Below are 4413 nucleotides of genomic sequence, written 5' to 3' on the forward strand. Positions count from 1 at the left end.
TGGGCTGTGGCTCAGCTTAAATGAGGTTAATTGTTGTTAATTGCTTTGCGAAGTGGAAAAGTTTTATCTAAATATAAGGGGCTATTATCCTTACAACATTACAGATCTAGCATGGGTAGCTACATCACAGAGGGTGGAAAGCAGCTTCCCTCTGCCCCTGGGAAAGACAGAACCAGAGGAAACCGGGGCAGCAGGTGAGTGCAGGTGATTAGAAGGAATAGGTTTTGGGAAGCCAAAGTGGCTTAACACTGGAATTGCTGACTACAGAAGGAATACCTCTGGGTCAGGGACACTAGACCATTTTGGGTTTTTGTTAGTTTGTTTGTTCTGAGATAGAGTCTGGCTTTCTCGCCCAGGCTGGAGTGCAGTGGCATGATCTCCGTTCACTGCAACCTCTGCCTCCCAGGCTCAAGGGATCCTCCTACCTTAGCCTCCCAAGTAGCTGGGATTACAGGTGTGTACCACCATGCTTAGCTAATTTTCGTATTTTTAGTAGAGATGGGGTTTCACCATGTTGGCCAGGCTGGTCTTGAACTCCTGACCTCAAGTGATCAAAGTGCTAGGATTACAGGTATGACACACCGTGCCTGGCTTTTTTTTTTTTTTTTTTTTTTTTTTTTGAGACAGAGTTTTGCTCTTGTTGTCCAGGCTGGAGTGCAATGGCACAATCTCAGCTCACTGCAAACTCCACTTCCCAGGTGCAAGTGATTCTGAGTCTGCCTCCCAAGCAACTGGGATTATAGGTATGTACCACCATGCCTGGCTAATTTTGTATTTTTAGTAGAGACAGGGTTTCACTATGTTGGTCAGGCTGGTCTCGAACTCCTGACCTCAAGTGATCCACTCACTTCAGCCTCCCAAAGTGCTGGGATTACAGGTGTGAGCCACCCTGCCTGCATCCATTTCTTTCAAATTCCAGTAATGTCAATAAATTGTAAAAAGTCATAGACAGGACTGCCCATGTATGGGATATCTTTCATGTTTGATCCTGGGAATACATGAGGTATGAATCTAAAGGGTCCCGTGTCTGTGGGGTCACAATTGCATCAGCAGCTCCCCAGTCCCCATATATCTAAATAACCTCATTCAGAGATAATACCCACCTGTACATTTGAGGCCATGTAGAGGGCCTCCTGGTCTCCCATGGTAGGCTCTGGGAGAGGGGAGAAATAGATTTATCCTTTAAATTCTCACCTGAGGTTGGGCATGGTGGCTTACACCTATAATTCCAGCACTTTGGGAGGCTGAGGTGGTGAGAGGATCACTTGAACCCAGGAATTTGAGACCAGCCTAGATAACAGGGTGAGATATCCCCCAAATTTTAAAATTGGCAAGGCATGATGGCACATGCCTTTGGACCCATCTACTCCAAAGGCTGAGGCAGGAGGATTGCTTGGGCCTGGGAGGTTGAGGCTGCAGTGAGCTGTGATCATGCCACTGCACTCCAGCCTGGGAAACAGAGCAAGACCCTGTCTCAAAAAATCAATCAATAACAAATAAAAAATATAAACTTGACCAGGTGCAGTGGCTTACGCCTGTAATCCCAACACATTAGGAGGCTGAGGAGGGAGGACTGTTTAAGCCCAGGAGTTCCAAGCTGCAAGATATGATCTCCAGCTTGGGTGACAGACTGAGAGTCTGCCTCAAAACATAGAAATAAAAAAATAAAATTTTCCAGCATAAGCTCCATCAAGTTCAAGATGAAAATGCATCTGCTATGTGCCTGGGCTATCTTTTGGGGGCAATAAAAATATTCTGGAATTAGATAGTGGTGATGGATAAACAACTTTGTAAACATACTAAAAACCACTGAATTGTCCATTTTAAAAAGGTTGATTTTTGGTCCAATAGGAAAATCTAAAACCTCAATTACCGAGGCGGGAGGATCACTTGAAATCAGGAGTCTGAGACCAGCCTGGCCAACATGGTGAAATCTCATCGCTACTAAAAATACAAAAAAAAATAAACATGTGTGGTGACATATGCCGGTAATCCCAGCTACTTGGGAGGCTGAGGCAGGAGAATCTCTTGAACCTGGGAGGCGGACGTTGCAGTAAGCTGAGATTGCGCCATTGCACTCCAGCCTGGGAGACAGAATGAGACTCCATCTCAAAAATAATAAATAAATAAATAATAAATAAAAATAAAACCTCAATTAATTTCAGTATGACTTTGTCAAGCCGCAATTATTTGCTAAGCACTTTATATGCTAACTCACAGGACTACCAGATGAAGTAACATGGTTATTGCCACATTACAGATGAGGCTCAGAGAGCATAGGTACCTTGCCTGGGGTCACACCGCTTGTAAATGGCAGAGCTGGGATTCAAACCCAGTCTGTATGTTCTGAAACCTGTGCTCTGTGTACTTCCCCCAGGCTGCCTAACAAAATAAATAGAAAGCAGACCACACTCCCCTGTCCCCAAAACTTCCAAATTGTACTTTGGTTCAGTCTTCCTTTATTTCATTTCATCTCATCTCTAGTCCCATCCTCTGTGTCACAGGTCTTGCTCTGTCAGGCTGGAGTGCAGTGGCACAATCATATCTCACTGTAGCCTTGAACTGCTGGGCTCAGGAGATCCTCCTGCCTTAGCCTCCTGAGTAGGTTGGGACTACAGGTGCACATTACCATGTCTGGATACCTTTTTATTTATTTCTATTTTTATTTTTGTAGAAATGTGAAGGGAGGGTCTTGGTTTGTTATCCAGGCTGTTCTTGAACTCCTGGCTTTATGCCATCCTCTTGCCTGAGCTTCCCAAATTGCTGAGATTACAGGTGTAAGCCATCGTGCCCCACCCAGACTGATGCACTTTATAAACAACACACTGTAAGCTCTACACAAATGTAAACTAGTATTTTCCTCTTTCCTTCCCCTAAAGTATCTCTGTTGGCATGTCCAAAGCCTCAGAGTCTTTCAAGGTTAAACTCAGTCCTCTGCAACTCTGCAGCTTCCAGATGGCAGGGCAGGCAGGGGACTTTTCTTTCTGGGTTCTTGTGACACTCACCACAAAATCAGTACCATGTAATGCCCTGGCCTGCCCTGGGCTGTGTAACTTCTTTTGTCTATGTTCTTGCCAAGCACCTGTTTGACCCTCTGAGCAGTGAAGCAATAGCTGTTTTCCCCTCAACCTCTCTTACTCTTATTTTTCTCATTTGCAAAATGGGAATGATGGTAGCTATGTTGACCTTACCCATGACTCTCTTCCCAACCCCACCTTGAGCATGTTGTGAGCGGAAGTAGTCCTGCCTTAGTGCATTGGTTCTCAAAGTGTGGTCTGGAGAGCCCCTCAGGGGTCTGATACAACCTTTCTAATTACATACCTGTGTGAGGCTGGGTTTTCTTCATATACTTGAATCAACACATTACAACAGCTTGAACGAAGAAACAGATATGAGAATATAGCTGTCTTCTCTTAAGCCAGATATTAAAGTGCTTGCAAAAATATTAAATAATGCCACTGTTCTATTTTTTGTTTCTGAAAAAAATAATTAAAAATATAATGTCAACATGTAATAGGTTGTTATTTTATGAATTAATAAACATTTAAAACATCCTCAGTTTTAATTTCTTTTTTTTTTTTTTAGAGACAGGGCCTCACTATGTTGCCCAGGCTAGAGTGCAGTGGCTATTCACAGGCACAGTCCCGCTACTGATCAGCAGGAGCTCAGTTCTAGTTTCTAATACAGTAATTATCAATATATGCAATCCACACAAACAGAGGCTCTTGGAGATCCTCAATAATTTTCAAGAATTAAAATTTGAGACCCAAACTTTGAGAACCTCTAGAGAAAAGAATAGGGTTCCAGATCTAGATTTTTCAGGTACCTCGTGGTCTGAGCCCTCTCTCATGCTTCAATTTATCTCTAATATAATGATCCTCATTCTTGTGACGTGGGTGGCTCTTAGTTTCTTCCTTTTCCTCATGTTTAGATCTTGCTCTATGTGTGTTATATAGGGATGATCTCTGGAAGGATACACAATTAACTGGGACAGCGGTTGAAGGAAGGGAGTTCGGAAACTGGGAGAAAGTGGCACCATAAACCTTTCTGCTCACTGTTTGATTCTTTTAAATCCAGTACATCGTGTATGCATTGCCTGAACAATTAAAAGTATGAACAATTAAAAGTAAAATTACATTTTTAATGGATAGGAATGCAGGAGAAATTGAAGTCGGCTCAAGTAGTGTGTTGACCGACAATGAAAAACAATAACAGTAAGAAAGTTTTCCTTGTCCGCCTTCACCGGGCTCACTGACACTTAGCTGAGGTTCCCTCTGGCTCCTCTCCCGCCCACCAAGGTTAAGCCCAGCTCATATTCAACCCCGCTCCCCGGCCCCGTCCGCTTCGCGGACCGCAGCCCCGCCCCACCACCGCCTCGCCCCGCCCCGCGGCGACGTCACCTCCGGCAGACCC

Source organism: Sapajus apella, unplaced genomic scaffold, assembly GCF_009761245.1.
Source record: "Sapajus apella isolate SASKATOON/1434 unplaced genomic scaffold, GSC_monkey_1.0 scaffold94, whole genome shotgun sequence".
Taxonomy (NCBI): domain Eukaryota; kingdom Metazoa; phylum Chordata; class Mammalia; order Primates; family Cebidae; genus Sapajus; species Sapajus apella.